Source organism: Mus musculus, chromosome 13 (genome assembly GCF_000001635.26).
Source record: "Mus musculus strain C57BL/6J chromosome 13, GRCm38.p6 C57BL/6J".
NCBI classification, from domain to species: domain Eukaryota; kingdom Metazoa; phylum Chordata; class Mammalia; order Rodentia; family Muridae; genus Mus; species Mus musculus.
Window position 1 is genome coordinate 101,761,229 of NC_000079.6, and position 17,345 is coordinate 101,778,573.

General features: G+C 44.5%; 1 protein-coding gene across 1 annotated transcript in view; it reads right to left on the minus strand.

Moving 5' to 3' along the window:
* The window catches only part of Pik3r1 (phosphoinositide-3-kinase regulatory subunit 1), an 87,457-nt gene extending 80,468 nt beyond the window's left edge, over window positions 1-6,989 (minus strand). Inside the window, exon 1 of the mRNA NM_001077495.2 lies at window positions 6,749-6,989. The gene's annotated coding sequence lies outside the window, so the exon portion shown is untranslated. The remainder of the gene's footprint in view (window positions 1-6,748) is intronic.
* Between the last annotated feature and the right edge of the window lie 10,356 nt (window positions 6,990-17,345).

The window sequence follows — 17,345 nt, forward strand, 5'->3', positions numbered from 1 at the left end:
CTCAACAAGAAGTCAGAGCTAAGTATCTCCAACATGACTACACTCAGCACCTGAGGTAAAATCTAAACTCAGTTCCAGCCCCTTTTAACACCACCATAACTTACTTCTGGACTCCTTGGGTTTAGATTGTCATAGGTGTAAGATGCAGCTTACCCACAGAAGCAATATCAACAATGCAGTGTCCTGCCTACACTGGCCCCATGAGTATTTTGTGGATCTGCCTTCACAGCAGCCACAGGGGTGAGTGGGTCTGGCTCCCACACACCTGCACAAAAAGAAGCCATAATAATAACTGGGCAGCATGCCTGCCAAGTGCAGGACCGGGCACCTAAACCATGCAAATGTGCTTCTCCAAAGCACTTCATTAAAATGAAACCTTACCTAAGAAGCCAATAAATTAGTGAATTAAAGGGACCCTGAGCAAATCGCTTCTGGAATCCTGCGCTTCTGTGTCCTACAAACTTAGCTCCTGCCACCTGTATCCCTCTTGGCCTCTTTGCCTGTGTCACTCTCCTGAGCCTCCCATTACACAATTCCGAACAACTTAGCTCCTCCCTGGGGAGATAAGTAAAGCCTCTATCCAGAGTCATGAGGAGTGTCACATCTAGAGGACTGGCAAGCTCTTCCTCAAATTGTCCCCAGGACTCCAGAACACCCGGCAGCCTGAAGCATGTGGAAGTGCCCGTGTGCCTCTTCTGAAGTCAATTTGGAGTTTTGACAGATGTTTCCCCTTTCATTAAATCATGCCTCCCATTCTCTTTAGATGAATGAAACACCTGCCCACCCAGATTCACAGAGTTAAGATTATCAGGTATGTCATTATCAACAAACTATTACTTTCAGATAACCTAGACAATTTTATGATATAAGCGCTAAGCTAATAGAATATGGTATACTCCCCTCCCCCACCAAAAAAAAAAAGCATAACGGAATTCTGTGAAGAAATTACAAAACTTGTTTTCATGCAAAATCGTAAGCAACTGTCCATCATTCCCTTGAGAGGACTTATTTTGCTCCAGTTTTTTAACCTGTCTACAAGCCCACTCACTGAAAGTAGATTTTCTTTCTCTGGCAAACATACTGAGAAATTCTCATCTACTCAAATAAAATTGTTTCTGATGCTTGACAAATAGAAATCCCTGACTATTTAATGGGCAATGGCTTAAAAATAGGTTCTTTATTTTTTTTTAACCTTCTAACCTGCAGGCCTGATGGGAAAGAGACAAACAGACTCTCTGAAAGGCCCTCCAGCTCTGCTGCCTTACTCTGTCCACCTTTTACAAAGGACAGGATTTGGAAAACCTGATTGGGAAGCAGAAATAATGGTTATCTTCAAATTGCACTTAAAAAAAAATCAAGATGATATTTATCTACTTGTGCATTGCCATCCTGTGATAAAATTAGTGGTCAGACAGTGGGGGGCAGCAACAAAAGTATCTATAGTTAAGACAAAGAAGACTCTGGGTGGGCAGCCCACACCACCATGTGTAATCCTTCCCTCCCCCCCCCCCCCCCCGTTAATGGGATAACTCAGAACCTTGCACAGACGTCCCACCTCAACTTATACAGTCTTTTATAAAACAAGAATCATTAGTTGAAAATCTGTCTACCTTTCAAAATCCTGGAAGTTACGAACTATGACCCCAATCCTAGCAAACAGCCTATGTTTGTGTACAGAGTGGTGGAGACACCAAGTAACCTCAGGTAAAGAAGGACAGAAAAGATGGGCCCAATGTTACAGGCATCTAATATCTCAATTGATTTCCAAACCAACAAGTTAAGCCAAATGTGCTGCCTGCTGCCACACACACTTCGGGCTGGGTAGCCAGTGTGGGTAAGTAGGGTGTGGAGGCTGTAATTCCTGCCTGCAAGCCCTAAGGGGCTAGTGAGTACACACCCAGGTGACACAGTTAAGAGACGGACTGCAAAGCAGTTACAACACTGGGTGTCCCTGAGCACACCAAGAAGAGGAGTGGAGAGACCTACCCCAGCCCACCCCCAGCAGCCCTTCTAGACTGTGAGGGTCACGATGGAGAGAGCTAGGACTAAGAGCCATGTTATTTATGGACTAAGAAAGAGATCCCCACTACCCAGAAGAGGGCAGTGTGTTGGTTCCCTGCATGACTACAGTGGAGAGGGACTGAAGGGGAGCCATGGGAGGTGTGAACTGAGGGAGAGGCCCCGAAAGTGCTTCTTCTGGTGAGGAAGCAACAGTAGTACTTTAAATTCATGGCCGGAAGGGTGAATTATGAGTTACAGCTAACAGCGGCTGCCCTGGTCCATGACTAGATATGTAACTATAGCTCCTCCCTCCGTCATCATATGAGGCCGATGGAAACAGACCTATACCTTCCCAGGTCATTATGAAGGTTAAAGGCAATTACACTCACAAAAGTATGTAGCACCACGCTTCTCAATTACCCCGACTCTGTGCTTGGGGTGTGCCAAGCACAATTCTGGGGAATTTGACGTGAACCCTTACAACCGCTCGAGTGTCCTTCTCGGCCCCATTTTGCAGATGAGAAAACAAGCAAAGCTAAAAGGCGTGCCTGAAGTGACAGTCAACTGCAGTTCCAGCACTCTTGTTCCGCTCTTGGTAACAATAGGACTGCTAGCAATATCGGCATTGAATGTCACTGCTGTTTGCACAATGCAGATTTAAAACCGAAACAGACAGGTGCCAGGAATTTTCTCTTGCGCTGCCTTTCAGTGCTGCAAGCAGTTCTAAAAAGAAGCCTGAAGCTACCTAAAATAAAACTCCTGCTGTAAATAGAGTCAGATAGAGCCTGCCTGTGGACTTAGCCCAAGTAATTCTCTCTCCAGACCCAAGGTGGAAGGTGGCCCAGGGGAGGTCAGGGGGCGTATGTGGGAGGGGGACAGAATTGTGACTTGGTGGCAGAGCACAAGGTGGGAGTCCCGACACTGCTATCTAGTTGAGTTTCATGGCGTCTTCCTCAAAGAGGAAAAACTGAACACAGTCACGCAATGCCCCCAGAGAATGAAGGCAGCTGGGTCCTCCTGGGATAAGCCCAGTTTGTCAGGACTACAGAGGCATTCCAGGAAGAAGGAAAGGGGCAAAGGCTGAACTGCTGGCCAGACACCCCGCCTGTAACTCCTCACAACACCCACTGGCAGAGCCTCCTGACCCTTTGGCCAGGCGCCTATGATTTCAATTCTCCCCCAGGTGATCATTAACCTGAGAACTGTTTTGACTACAGGTGCTTATGGGTATATATTTGATTTACTTTAAGGTATACAATAGTGGCAGAACAAAGTGCTGTTTTTACGATTTTTTTTTCTTTAGTAAGCTTGTACTCGGTGCACGTTTCTCCAGAAAATGGGAGGTTGGGGAGTGGGGGGGGGGGGAGGATAGCATGAGCCAGACAGACAAGCTATAAGTTTTTACACCCTCTATCTTTCAGTTCATTTGGCTTAGTGTACAAGAAACGGCCTTAATTGCCAGTACTTTAGGCAAGTGATTTCAATAAGAGTATTGGCAAAACCATGACCCCCCCACACAAAAAAAATTTCATTAGAGAGGAGTCAAAGGAGACTTTAAAAATTGCAATAAAATATGAGTGCTTAAAAGTTAATCACAACCGATGCTTTTTTAAATAAATAAATAAATAAATAAATAAAGATGCAATTTACACTGTCTTAAAAAAAAAAAAAAACAAAAAAAAAAACCCAAAAACCTGACAGTTGAGTTTGGTGGCACAAGTTTGTAATCCCAGGGCTTGGGAGATAGAGGTGAACCACTCCAGAGTACAAAGTCAAGTTCTGCTACATTAAGAGTTCAAGGCCAGGGTGGACTGCATGAGAAACTGCCTCCAAACTGATACATTCTCACACATACAACTAATAGCCCCTTGGACTGACAGGTGACTTTCTGGTTTTCCTAGCTTCCCCAGGACGCTTCATCTCCTGCCTTAGCTAGCAAAGCCCTACGTCATGGAAAGGGCTTTGTGCTTTGCTTGCCCTGTGTAATGAGCCTAATAGACTGATAGGAGCTCAATCCATCTGCGTGTGTACACCTTATTCATGAGAGATTCAAAGTCAAAAGCGCACATGCAAACCTTAGCTTGGCTTGTACAGACGACTTGCCCATGGGACTATTTCCCCAGGTGACTCATTCGCTATCTCTTTATCCAATAAAACACATTTTGCAAGTCAAAAAAAATGTAAACACAATAAAAGCTGGACCAGAATTCCTCCTACTGTAACAAGTATGTGGATAATTTTCTCAAAGTAAATGCCTTTTACAACATTTCGCTGCACTACTTAGGAGACAGAGTGGCAGAGAAGAAATGTCCATCAACACAACAAACTTCAAGTTCCATGGTGGGCTCAGAAACAGTTGAAAGGAAAAGCCACTGTTTTTAAGGGTACTAGGTCTGTGGAGGTTGAGTAAACTTGAACTTAAGATTCAAAGCCTTTTGAGAGATTAGCCTGAGAGGGAAAGAGACAAGAAAAGGCTAATGAATATGAACAAACTATGGTACATGCATGTAGAAAAATGTCCCCCCAAAAACCTCACTGTTGTATACAATTAATATATACTTAATAAAAGAACAAAAGGGCAGGGGGTGCACTGATCAGGTTAGGTGTAATTAACAGTTCCAAAAGATGCATGCACACCACCCACCATCAGCAGCCAAAAATGCATATTTCTATGTGTTCAATTGCTCAGTTTTCCCAAACTAACTTCATACATTAGAAATGTACCAAACACACACACACAGCTAAAGAAAACAATAAATGGAGTCAGTGGGCAGTGAAATCCTTCTTTTTACATGACTGCAGTGCATCCCAGATGTGAAAAAGCAGAATGCTATCATAAAAATGCAAATAAAATGACAGATAACAATGTGCACATGGCAGAGTTCTGTTATGCAACTAGGAACAGGTCTTGGTGCAAGATGAAAGTTAAAAGCAAACTCCCACAACAGTCTGAGAGCCAGTTATCAGCTGCATCCAACTTTCTTCAAATCGTAAAAGCTGACAGACTGCTATGGAAAAGTGGCGTGGCCTGCAACAGGCACTTAGAGGAAGGCAGCCAGCAGTGGCGTGGCACAGAACTCCTGCCAGGCAAGGAGCTTCCCCCATTTAAACCTGCCTTTGAACCACAAGAGGCACAAGAAAAACCAGGATCATTTTCTTTGTAATAAGCAAAAAGCACATGTTTTCCAAAGTTTAAGCAACTTGTGTGCTTCAGAAAATGGTCTGCTTGAGTGCAACTGTCAAAAAAAAAATGAAAAAAAAGGGGGGGGCTCTTGGGGTGCTGGTTCCCTGCTCAGTGACAAACGATGCATGGGCGGCTCACCTGTGCAGAAGGCCCTGAAGTCCTAATGATATCTACTTTAGCAATCAATCTGCTCTGAGGCAGAAATAAACCCATCTGCCTACTACAAGCTTTCTTAGCTCATAATTTACTATCTTTCAAATGCCCAACATGGAACACAAGCTAATGAAATATTAAGAGAGGCTTGCACAAGGAGCCTAGGTCAACCAGCTTTGTGAGTAACCCTACCACCTAAAACTTGAAACTCGATCTCACTGAAATGACAATCTCATGCTACACTTAAAACCCGGAACTGCTTCATCCTTTCCTATTTCACACTGTCTGACAAAGAGGAAAAAGACAGGAAAAGAAAAGGGGGAAAATTAAGTCCTAAAATCATGAAACCCCTAAATAAAGCATAAATTCACACCAGTACAGCAATAGAGCCTGCAGCTTCTTCAAGAATTAACGGTGGAAGTGAGACCTTTCCGGTATTACTAGCGCCAGGAGCAGAATTCCCCTGAATACAGTGCCGGCACACAGCATTCAACATGTCACAGCCACTCCGCTCACACCCTTGCGTTATTGTGCGCGAAAGCTGGTTACTAAAATGCATTTCTGTACATGCGTGCCTGGTCAGAGCGTTTCTATTCTCTTTGTCTCGTGATCTGCCGGGCAGTTTCTGCCTTTGGGAAGGAAGTAGCTTGCAGACAATTCCCCCAGATATTTTAGCTCTGGCTTGCACGCGGGCCGGTTCTCCCTGGCCGGCAGCTTAGTGCTGGGCAGGTCCTTCCAGGGTCGCCCCGCGTTAGGAAAAGCTGGATTTCCGGGCGGTGCCAGGATCCCACTCATTATGCCTCCAGCAACCTGCCCAAGCCCGGCGGGCGCCAGACGCCGAGCTAGAGCCCCAGCCACCGACCGCCCCGAGGAGCACTTCCCCCACCCCGGAAGAGGAGGGAGGCAAACTTCGGAGGGCGGGGGCTGGGGGCGAGCTCCGGGGACCACCATGGCCCAGCCTGGCCGGAGACCCCGGCTGGGGCTCCGGGCCTGGAGGGTACGCCGCGCTAACGCAAAGGCAGCGATCCAGGCACTCTCCTCGCGCGCTCCCGGCTTCGGAAAGCTGCAGGGCGATCGGGGACCCTCGGAAGCGTGAGGTGACGGAGGAGGAGGGGAGCCGGTGACCGCTGGCAACTCCAGGACCGAACGCTCCGGGTAACGAGCACAGCCCGCCCGGGGTGGCACGAAGGAAATGAGAGCAGGAGGTGGCTGCGACCAAGCAAGCTGGTCACTGGCCGGAGAAGGCTTCCAAGTGGCCGAGAGATGCTGGCGACTGGGAGCTGGCAGCCTGCTCGCTTCCCCTTGAGTGGCTCGGCAGCAGAAGTGGCTGCCGGTGACAGGAAGAGCAGCGGCCGTGCGCGTTCGCACCGCTTCCCCCTCCCGGGCACACCGGGACCCGCCGCCGCCTACCTCCGGGTCGGCTCGCTTCCTTCCTCTGCCCAGCCTGGGCTTCAGCGGCCTCTGAAGCTCCCAGCTCCCAGGCTCCTGCGATCCAGCTGCGACCTGCCGTCGCTTCGCTGTCCCGGTTCCTTGGCTGCACAGCCGTCCTCACCGCTACCGCTGCCGCTGCCGCTGCCGCTGCTTCCTCCAACTCGGCTCCAGCTGCTAGCTACTCCTCTCCCTGAGCGGCGCAGCTCCAGCGCCAGGCGCCAGCCCCACCCCGGGCCCGCCCCTGCGCCCCGCCCCCAGATACACACCAATCAACGCCCGAGACCCCGCCCCCCAGCGCCCGAGCCGCGCCCTCCGCCTCTGCCAGTCTCCGGGAGGGCTACCAAGGTCTAGGAGCTACGCTCTGTGCTGCCGACCCTACCCCGCACCCCTCGCTGCCCTCGCCCCCGCCCCCGGCTCGGGGATGCCCCGGGCGACTGGACGGCGCGCGCCCTCCGCTACGGAGCGCTCTAACTCTGCGTGCTTGGGGCTGGCTCGCCTGCGGGGCGTCGCCCAGGCCCGAAGCAGGGAGTTCAAATGGGGATGGGGGTGGGGGGTGGGAAATAAGTTCAGGCCTCTCTGGAGCCCAGCCGGCTGCCTGCGAGACCCTGCCTCTTTCGAATCCACTAGAGCTTCAGGACAGTGGCTGGGTTCAGGAAGATGCAGATGCGAGGGCTCGCCAAAGCGGGGAGGCCCTGTAATTCCTGGCCTTGCCTGCCCAGCTTCCCTAGTGGTCAGAAAAACCGCGCCACCCGGCGTGGCACTCCCGGGGTGAAGGAGGGGTGAAAGGGTGAGCTGGAGCAACGAGTGCCCGCCGCCTGCAAAAGCCTGGCACGGCTGCCTCCAGGAACCAAGGCGGGATCTAGAGGAAAAGGAGTGTTCTGTGAGGAGGGCGCATACCGGGTGATCTCTGGCAGTCCTTGCAAGGCAGAGCCTATGTAGGTCATTCAGCCAGTCCACCGCCTTCTAACGCTTCTGATAGGCTGGAGAAACTCAAATGAAGTCTATGGTTTGTTAGATGTAAAAATGTAGATCCTTGGAGTAGAAACCACTATGGAAGCTGCTCAAGAAAAAAGTGATAATGGCTCAGCCTTCCCAGATAAGAAAGGATGATAGCCCCGTGTTTTGTCTTCATAAAAACGTTCAAGAACTCATGGACTTTTTAAATTTTGCTCCCAAAATATGTCTTATTTTGTAGTTCAGGAACCTGTAGCCACCCACCCTTCTTGCCCTAAAGATCCCTTTTGCAGCTATTCTGGCAACAAAATGCTTTTTCTTAACCAAGAACTTAGTCTGTTGTCAAATTCTAAATTTGGTAGTGTATTACTGTGAGTTTTGGAAGCAGAGGGAAAAAATGAAATTCACAGTTTATGTTAAACAAATGCAGTCACGTTTAAAGGTGACGCCCATTCTAAAAGAAGAGATCTCAGTACACAATTCAGGTACTAATGTTTCTGGTACTCTTGGTATCTAATAAAGACAAAAGCAGGCTGCTACCCACATCACATTTAAGAATTTGCCTACCCATTGGACACGCAAACTTTATATGCCCCAGTACAGGGGAACGCCAGGGCCAAAAAGGGGGAGTGGGTGGGTAGGGGAGTGGGGGTGGGTGGCTACGGGGGACTTTTGGTATAGCATTGGAAATGTAAATGAGCTAAATACCTAATAAAAAAATGGAAAAGAAAAGAAAAAAAAAGAATTTGCCTACACAGAAGATGGCCTAGTTGGCCATCACTGGGAAGAGAGGCCCTTTGGTATTGCAAACTTTATATGCCCCAGTACAGGGGAATGCCAGGGCCAAGAAGCAGAGTGGGTGGGTAGGGGAGCAGGGCGGGGGGAGGATATAGGGAACTTTCAGGATAGCATTTGAAATTTATATAAAGAAAATATCTAATAAAAAATAAAATAAAGAATTTGCCTACCATTCAGGATGTGGTGACAAGTCTGTAATCCCAGCACTTTGAAGCTGAAGCCATAGTCTCGAGTTCAAACCAGCCTAGTCTTTATAGAATCTCTCTGAATATAGATTATGTTAATTTGTGTAGGGAGATCCATCTTAATTATGAGTAGAATCACACCTAGGGCAGGAAATTCTGTACTGTACGAATGGAGACAAAAAATGAGGGCTATGCATGCATGCATTACTGGTTGCTCTTATCTGATTGAGGGCATAAGGTGGCCAGCTATTCAAGTTCCTATGGCCTTAACTTACCCACCATGATAGACTACTCTGAACTGTGAGTTAAATGCTTTCTCCTGTAAGTTGCTTCAGTCGGAGTATTTAATAGTGGCAATTAGAAACCAAGGTACAGGGGTACATTCTTCCGTAGTCTGTGAAAGGAAGAGCCTCCTGGTGGATGGCCGTGGTGTGTTTCCTGCGGTAGAAGCCCTTAAATCTAATCCAAACTAAGACAACTCAAGTAATAAAACATTCACAGATGTTTTCTTTAGTTTTCCTCTCCTCGAAGAAAATACAAACTTTGCTAGCTCTCTCCTCCCTTTGGGCTCACTAGAGTCTTGGAAAGAGGCTCCAGCATAGGATTCTATTCAGCCGTAAAAAAGCATCTAATTCCCAACTGCACTTCCTCTTAATAGAAAAGTCTTCAGCAATTGATTATGCACTTACACGTTCTTTGACTTATTTTCATTATAACTGAACACAACACACAGCTTATGTCCAAAGAGGGTCACATGAAAGAAAAATAATTTTTCCATACCCGGGCACCAAATAATCTATTTCATTGATATTAAATTGATACCTTCCCACACATTTTATTTCCATTTCCCATAGATTTTATGAATTAAAAGCAATAACAAAACAATATGACTATTCATACTTGGAGTATGAGCCTGTGTGCATATGTATACATATTCACATGTGTATGCATGTGTGTGCCTGTGTATACTTAACAGTGGAGTCTTCCTCATTCTCCACCTTATGGATTGAGGCAGGGTCTCCCACTTGAACCTGAAGCACCCATCAGATACTACAGCTAGCCAATTTGCACCAAAGATTTTCTGCCTCTGCACATTGTACATTGGGATTTACAGTCAAGCCCCTATGCCCACCCACATTTACTTGAGCACTAGGGCTCTGAAGTCAGGTACTTACCCTTGCATGACAAGTTCTTAGCCTTATACTTGTGTTTTCTAGTAACCTCTTGAGTAAAACCTTATCTGGGAACACAAACTGTAACTGTAATAAAGCAAGAAGCTGATATGATAAGGCAAAGGGGCCCCTGTGCCACAAGCTTTCTCTTCATTTCTACAAAAACCCCAGATGGGCAGGACTGTGAACATCTCCTTGGAGTTTCCTGGAAATGCAAATTATCTGTCTTCTCTAAACCAAAAATGTCAGATTGGAGTGGAAAGAAAAAAAAAAGCTGTTTTAGGAAACTCTCCAAACCATTTGTTGCATGCTGGGAGTTGAGAATGATTATCCTGGGCCTTCTGGGACATACTGGAACCCACCCCAATAAAATGCTCGTATGTCACGTAGACACAGCGTTCTGGTTTGCTTTCTATTGCTGGGAGAAAGACCATCACCAAAAGCAGCTTTAGGAGGAAAGGGAAGGGCTTTCTTCCTTTTCCAGCCTGCAGTCCATCATGAGGGAAAGTCGAGGCAGGAACTGAAGCAGGGGTCATAGAGGAATTGCCTGTCTTAGTCTGCATAAATCCCTCACCTTTCTCTTTTGTACAATCCAGGAGCACCTCCGCAGGGGTGACATCACCCACAGTGGGCTGCACCCTTCCACATTAATCAGGAATAAATAAATAAATGTCCCACATTTTTATCTACTGGCCAATATAATAAAAAGTTTTTGTCAATTATGAAGCCCTCTTCCCAGAAGACTCTACCTTGACTCTACCTTGTGTCAAATTGACAAACAGACAAACACACAGCACACACAATTCAACCAGTACTTATCAAACTGTTGGCTTTGGTTATTTGATAAATATGTCAGAAGATGGGAAATTCCCAACAGAGATACAAGAGTATCATCGCTGGCAAAGATGGCATGGAAATCAGAGTCAATCAAGGACCCGAACTACAGAGAAAGAGTTTGAGTAACCATAATTGAGACAATAGCCTCAACAGTGAAAACAAGTAGGATGCATCCATTGGCCATCTGTACTAACCGTGATGTTAGAATGTGCTTCCACTGGCCTTGAAATCTTAGTGTGTATTTTAGGTTTTCAAACACAAACCAAATGAGTACCAGTGTCCTGGAGTCTTCGTCAACACCAGACCCACAGATCAGCTGCACCGGCAGAATTAAGAACGGGTCACAAATGCAGAATACAAGGTTCTGTCCTAGACGGCCTAGATCACAAGCTGCAGTTGAGCAGAATTGCCAGGTGATACACATACAGGTTAAATGATGTGTCTAAGTGGCCCTCCATCTTAATCATAGAACAATATTGCCTGGAGAGTTTACCAAAAATCCCAGATCTGCTCTATATCCCCGAGATGGATTCTATAAAGAGGTGAGCCATGAGAATCAATCATTTCTAAGTCTCTTCACATGACATCAAGGTGAATCCAGCTTTTAAAAAATCCTACCTCAGAGAATCCAAGTAGGAAAGATCTCTTTAGCAATGTGGACAGGAGTTGAAACATCTGATCTCATGAAGAGCAGCTGATGCTGGAGGCTAACTGATGGTTGCTGCCTAGACTGTAAGCCCGGGTTTTCCATACCTTCTGGCTTTCAGAAAGAAGCTGGAAATTTATGTTTATAGGAAATCCCCTGATTATCACATGGTAGCAACTAAGTCAGAGCATTTTTATTTTGTTTGTGTGTTTGTTTGATTGTTTGTTTGTTTGTTAAATGTGGGTTAGGCCAAGAGTGTGATGGTCACCTTTGTGAGTTTCAAAAAAAAAAAAAAAAAAGGTTAGGCTGAGGGTGTTCATATGCTGATACAAAGATCTGAGTTCCTGACATCTTCTGCTCTTTATGAACACTGTAGGTACTCAATGCCTCTGAGTTGGTGACTTCTGAGGATCATGTAGTCTTTTGCCAGTGCTTTTCTTTCTCCCCCTTTTTCTGCCTAATAGTTGAGAAATACTTGGGGCAAATCCAAGCTGTATGTTACTTACCTCAAGATCTTCAACTATTCTGAATATCTAGGTTAAATACATATAATACAGATCTGGGGGGAGGGGGAGAGATTATTGACCAGGATGCTTAATGCCGGAGTAAGAATTGAAAGAGCTAGCATTCCTATAGCTCTCATCTCACAGTAATGAGCTTATGCAAACTATCGAGATTGAATTCTGAGAGAGGGAACCTCCCCTCTATCATAGAGAGTGAATTAGTGCATAATTGCATGCTTACAGATCTCTGATGATGGCACACGCTCTAGAGGCTCGTGGCTTTTGTGAGTGCATGTGAATATGAGCATGCATGCATGGGTACACATAAGATAGTGGTAATTGAATCTAGGGTTTCATAGACAAGTGCTTTCATGAGTTGTGACTCACTCCATAGGTATGAGGCAGAAGCAGGTATTCAGTGGGCATTTCTATTAAAGTTTGTCCAATATTTTCTCTTAAAAACCACTTCCATGAAAAAGGTAGAAATTGTAGCTATAAGCTTGGTGTAATAAGTAAATAAACTATGAAACAAGAAAATTTTATGCATTTTTCTCAAAAAACCAGCTATGTTTTCTTGTTTTTATAGCTTTATCACATTGTAGAGTATTTGGTACCTTGTGTGCACTCCGTAAGGGAGAGAGAACTAAAGGGTGGGACCTAAGACTCACTGCTGGATTACTATGTCTGTGACTGTTAAAATATTACAATGTAAGTGCTGTTCAGGCAGTCCATCTTGGGGGCTGATAAACCAGAGCTAGATTTAAGGACAGATCAATGGGGACAACACACCACTCATCTATACATGGTGTAGCCATCACTGGGCATGAGACAAGTGAGAAGGTATGCACAAGGAGAAGAGATCCTTCATCTTACCTCTTACCACATGAAAATGAACTTGAAGTGGATCAACTTATATTTCACAGCTAAAGCAGTAGAACCTCTCAAAGTTTTGGAAAGGCTTGGGAAAGTTTTCTAAAATATTAGGACATACACCGAAAAATTCGCATTGCATGAAGGGAAAAGAAATATGTTGGATTTTATCAAAATTCAAAACAAAATTTCCCCAAACGATATGAAAATAAAAACCCAAACTTGATAAGAATACATTGGAAAATTTTATAATTGAATGATAAAAAATTGTAGTTTTGAAAAGTGGTCAAAGGGTTTTTGAACAAAAATTCAACAAAGAAAATATGTGGATGGAAAACTAACTCACATATAAAAATCCATAAGGAAGGGCAAATTAAAACCACAAATGTTCAATAGACAATATATATCATGTTCACATGAGCTGCATTCAACAATAGATCAAAGCTGGAAACCATCCAAATGTTTATCACTACATGAGGGATAGATACTGCCATGTAACACAGCAAGCATGCGTGTGTGTGTGTGTGTGTGTGTGTGTGTGTGTGTGTGTGTGTGTATGTGTGTGTGTGTCTGTATACTTTTCAGTGAACTTGCTGAACACAGATTAACTTTTTAAAAACATCATGCCTAGTGAGAAAAAATAAAAAGACACAAGCACATCATTGCATTGACATTCAACATCTAAATTAGGAAAATTTGTAGATAGAGAGTTTTCAGAGTAGGGAAGAAGGAAGGGCTTGGTGGTGTGTGTTTCCACTTGAAGCAAACTGTGGCCATGGTTGCATAATGCTGTAAGTATAAAAAATGCTGCTACAGTACCCTTACAATAGAAAAGATACTTAATCTTATTGTATCCATTTTAACACAATAACATTTTCTTTAAATTAAGGACCAAATTTATTTAAGCAATGTTATTTTGCATTTTCTAAGTTCTCAATAAATGGTTGTTGGATTGAAAAAGAAATATATGAATAGATAACATCTATGTGCCTAATGGAATGATGAAAATTCTAAAGGTTGACTATGTGGTAGATTTGGTTTATGGCTTATGTTATGGTAATTTTATTCCCTGTCTGTGGGTGAGACCCTGACATTCCCTGTCTCCAGCTGGTTCTAATTGGTAAATAAAGTTGCTGGCAGCCAGTGGCTGGGCAGGGTGACAGTGGCGGGACTTTGAGGTTCCCTGGCCAGGACTGCAAGGGAAGAGGAGAGTCGCCACTGCCGGGGAGAAGAAGGTCTCGGCCTGAGGCATGTAGGACAGAGAGATAAGAGACACTGCCGAGATGTATGAGTTGGAGTCATCGCTCATGTGGGTTGCAGGCCTGGGTCCATGGTGGTCAGGATGAAAAATGGGTTTTGGTAAGTAGTAATTCAGGAATATCGGAGTGAAGAGTGTGTTAGCTGTGGGGAGGGTTGGAAGTGCCCATCCATTGTGTTGTTTAAGGGATATTAAAATAGAAGGGTGTGTGTGTGTGTGTGTGTGTGTGTGTGTGTGTCTTTCATTTGTGGACCCAAGACACCTAGGCAGGTAGTGAAGAATGTGCACACCCGCTGGGGAATTTAGAGTGGATTACTTCATGACTCTATGAAGTATTGGCAAGGATACGGAACAAATGTAATCCCATTACACGGGCAGAGATGATATGGAATGGTACAGTCAAGGAAACTGTTAAGTAGTTTTCTTAACTTAAATGTGCATCTACAATAGTATCAAGCTGTTCCCCTCCTGTAGAGGAGTGGTTCTGATGTTTTGATTTAATTGGGAATCTGTGAGTATTGACATTGAAGGTCCTTTTCCCCCAAATGGTTCCTGACCAACCAATAAAGATGCCAGAGGTCAATTGCTGGGCAGAAAGAAAGACTAGTGACTTCAGGTTTCTACAGGCTAGGAGAGAGGAAGAAAAGATCTAGATACTTGGTAGAGAGAGAACAGACTCAGAGATATAGGGGCGATCTTCCAAAATGTAGGTGGAAAAGAATAGTGCCTCATGAAATGGCAGCCAGTAAGTGTCTTGGGCAGCAAGAGCTTCACAAAAGGTAACTAGACAACTAAGCTGAGGGTAGATTTAGAGGTGTTGAGCTAGGAGTAAAGGGAAGGGTGCACTAGCCTCAGAAAGTTTAGAGGAGCCCAGCCATAGAGCCAATAAGGGAAGTTAAAAATGAGCTAATATGTTTGTGTCTTTCATCTGTGGATCCAAGATAGGTCCTGGGCAGTTGCGTTCCCATGACTTGCTGGAAGATCAAAGCAGAGTAGCCAAAACTACTCACTACACCCTTCTAAGTATTCGGTCAAGAGAAATGAAAGCATAGGCACACAAGAGGGTCTGCAAATGTTCATACAAGTTTTATTTGCAGTTAAAGCAGCAACAAATAGGTGAAGGAATAAACAAACTTTGGTATCCTCTCATAGTGCAATACTACTTATCCTGGGGAGGAGAAGAAGGAGTAAAAAGAGGAGGAGGAGGAAAGAAGAAGAAGAAGAAGAAGAAGAAGAAGAAGAAGAAGAAGAAGAAGAAGAAGAAGAAGAAGAAGAAGAAGAAGAAAGGAATAAACTATTGATACACATAACTTGATCAATTTCAAATTATGATACCAAGAGGAAAAAATGATCTACACGGAGCATGGTTAAATGTACTTAAAATGTCAGAGAAAACAAGCTAACCTGTGTTTAATGATTGATTGCTGATCTGCCTGAATGATATAGGTATAGAGAGATGGAGAGTCTAAGCAAAGGCATGCAGAAATTTTGGGGCATGATGACTATATTCAGTGTATTTATTATGCTGCTGGATTCTTGGCCTCAGGTGTTTGTCAAAATTCACTAAAGTTTACCCTTCAAATATGTGCAATCTGTTATCCAAGTATATCATGGCAAAAATATAAGAAAAAAAATAATAAAGGGCTATCTTTTCCCCCAAAGCACTCTACCTTCAGCCAGAACTTGCAATGATTAATTGATTTTGTTTAAAATAATGGGAGTTTTCTAATGTCTTCCATAAAGTTGCTGTAATAAATATCCAAGTCTACAAAGTACATGCCATTACTGATGTTCTCTTTGATATGATACTCTTGTCTAGTACACAGCCTGCAGAGCAAGCTGAAAGACTCCTTGCTCACCTTAATCCTTTCCTGATTCTAAGGCAGCTCAGAAGCAGAATGATTCAGCGAATGATTGCTGTTTCTGCAGCTGCTGTATCAAAAAGGCCCTCACTAGGTAGCCCAGGCTGGCCTGAACCTGGCTGCCCTCCTGCCTCAGACTCCTGAGGGATGGAATTAAAGGTATGCCCTGACATGGCTGGATTGAAAGGTTGCTGTTAATGGGTAAATGGTGGTAGAGACTCTTATAGTATATTTCCTCCTGAAAAACCCTGTTGAAATCTCCCAAGTGCCTGGTGGAATGTGGAGCCATATTCTGTGGATTGTCTGATGAAGAGGAACACATTCTTGTTCCCTCTCTTCCTATTTTTTTTTTTTTTGGACGGCACACAGTTACCACACTTTTAATTAAAACCTTTTTCACAAAAAGTAAAATTTTCCTAGATTTTGGGCTTCTCGACTTAGCATTAGATTTCAGTTCTACCTCTTAGAGACTAAAACTTAATTACTTATTTCAGACTTGATGATCCAAGATTTTCCTCACTACCACTCACAGACAGTCTCCCAGAATGATTCATTTATGTATCAATTACTATATTGATTTCTTTTCTTTGAGGTCATTTTTCCCCCCAGTGTTCTAGAGTGGCCTTATTTTGACCCAAGCAACAGTCTGCAATCACAGGAAGCATGCCAGCTGAATTCCAGAAGCAACTCCAAGGCATTTTCTCCTCTTTTTAATCTGAAAATGAGCTTGCATTAGGAAGAAACAGGGAGGGAGAACACGATGAAGAGGGAGCTAATAAATTACGTTCCTTGGTGATTCAGCTAATTGGAAATTTAGCCCAGGGTTGATTATATTCCACACCCAAGCCTGGAGCGCTGGTACACACTGCCAGGGTGCTGCTACAGCTGTCAGGGTAAAAGGATTTGCTTAAATATGCTCTCATTGGCACTGCCAGCATAAAAACCAAGAGCAAAGTCACACAGATAGATAATGAGCCCTTTATCAAAGAAGCTGTGTTGGACAATTTCTCCACTCAGAGAATTTGCTAAAAGAAACCCCAGTCTTTGTTCCCTCCATTGGATGGGTCCCAGAACTGTTGCAACCACTGACACAACCTAGTCCGGAGTGCTCATGCAGGATGCAAGAAGCACATGACCATCAGCCTCCTCCATCTAACCCCAGTCACATAGCCTTTTCTCTGGTCCCACCACAATGTGTGTGTTAAGGTGAGACTAGTCTGACAGCATGCTTTCTCCAGCAGAACTGGAATCTTTTTGTCACTCGAAGTCCTCAATGGGTGACCATCATGATGCTAATGAGTGAATTCTCCTAGCAGTCATAAATGAAGTGTGTTTTGAAGGTGACTAACAGTCATGTAGCATGTTTCTTGAGATATTGCTCTCTTTTCTGCGGTGTTGGAAGCAGTACTTGATGTCTTTCTGTCTGCAGAGATCTCTATTAGGACAGTTTTCATGTCAGATTTGAATGTTTAGTTCCTAAAGAGGCTTTTT